General features: G+C 34.6%; 1 non-coding gene across 1 annotated transcript; it reads right to left on the bottom strand.

Moving 5' to 3' along the window:
- Positions 1–201: 201 nt before the first annotated feature.
- On the bottom strand, positions 202–307 carry LOC145065230 (small nucleolar RNA R71). The gene has a single exon (XR_013688375.1). It is a non-coding gene; the product is annotated as a small nucleolar RNA R71 (small nucleolar RNA).
- Between the last annotated feature and the right edge of the window lie 1,308 nt (positions 308–1,615).

Raw genomic sequence — 1,615 nt, 5'->3', positions numbered from 1 at the left:
ATTGATGAAGTCTTGGACATTGTTAACTACTTTAATGTCCCAAATACCAATAGAGATGCAGTTTTACTAAGGATGCTTCCAGTAATGCTTACTGGAGATGCGAAAGTTTGGTTGAAGTCACTCGCACCTGAAGCTATTCGAAAATGGGACAATCTTAAAGAGGCGTTTATTGAACAATTTAGTCCCCTTTCAAAGATCTCAAAGCTAAAGAAGAAGATATCCAACTTCCAATAAGAAATGGGAGAGTTGTTATACGAAGCTTGGGAGAGGTACAAGGGCCTTTAAGAAATTATCTTCAACATGACTTGAATGTGCAACAAGAAGTCTCTATTTTTATATAATGGGGTGAATGTAACAATAAGACAACTTCTTGATTCTTAAGTGCCAATGAATAAGAAGAATATGGCCACGATTAAAGAATTGATTGAAGAATTCGTGAAACATTCAAGAGAATATCATAACCCGCGCGAAGATGTTATAAGAGGTAAAGGAGATGGAGGGAACGAGAACATGTCTGCAATCATGGCTAAACTAGAGAATATGGATAGGTGAAGGATGAAATTGGATCAATATATACATACTATAAGAGTTGGGTGTGAAAATTGCAATGGGCCACACTTAACTAAAGATTGCGATTTGGATGAATATGGAAATAAAAAAGCTCATGTGTGCTACTCAAGTGGTGACAAATATGACAAAGATTGGAGAAAGCCAAATAAATAATGGTTTTTGTATGAATAATACAAGAAACAAAAGGAAGAAAAGTATAGGCAAACTGGATGAGGCTACTGTTGGATTTGGTGTCTAAGCCCATAATTATAATTGGTATGTACTTGACCCGATTGTAGCATGGTCCTTTTGGGTTGCCTTCACCAGTGAAATTTGATAGGATGAATTTTGAGAATAAGGTTATTTATGGTTTATTAATATATTACAAGTACAATATATTAATATGGAATTATTTAATTAGTATTGATCAAGAATTGATTTATTAATTTTGTGATCAAAAGAGACTAATTAAATATATGGGTATTGATTATGTAAATCAATAATTCTTGTAGTGTGGGCTAATGATCCATGATTATGGGATAAACTAATCCATGGATAGTCTATGGAGGTTAAACCCATGGAGCATGAGAAAGTGGAAAGTCATGGGTTATTAGGGTTTACCAAGTGTAACCCTAGCATGTCTAACACTATAAATAGAACCCTCCAAAGACCAAAATCGGTTGCCTTTTCTCTTTGAGATAAATAGATTATTCTATTAAATCATTCTCTTGCATATTGATGTTTGTGAACCATTAGAGGCATCACACTTGAGGTGCTCAAGCTTTCAAGGGTCAAGAACTACAAGTCCTTCAAAATGTATGTCATCTAACTAGATGTTTTATTCAATTAGCAATTTGTATGCTAGTTAGGACAATGCTTTGGAAAAACTGAAAATATGCATGTATAATAGAGAAAACATAGATCCAAAGCATTTAGGGTTGCATGTGCACCATAGGAGTGTTATAGTGCTCAAAACGCAACAACTGCTACCAAAAAGAACACCCACCACCCGAAAAGAATATGGACTTTGAGTCAATGCTTAATAAGTTTGTGATTGTTTAAGGGA

This window comes from Lactuca serriola, chromosome 7 (genome assembly GCF_051521515.1).
Source record: "Lactuca serriola cultivar US96UC23 chromosome 7, Lser_US96UC23_V15, whole genome shotgun sequence".
NCBI classification, from domain to species: Eukaryota; Viridiplantae; Streptophyta; class Magnoliopsida; order Asterales; family Asteraceae; genus Lactuca; species Lactuca serriola.
The sequence above is the reverse complement of the archived record's forward strand: the minus strand, read 5'-3'. Positions and strand labels throughout refer to the sequence as shown.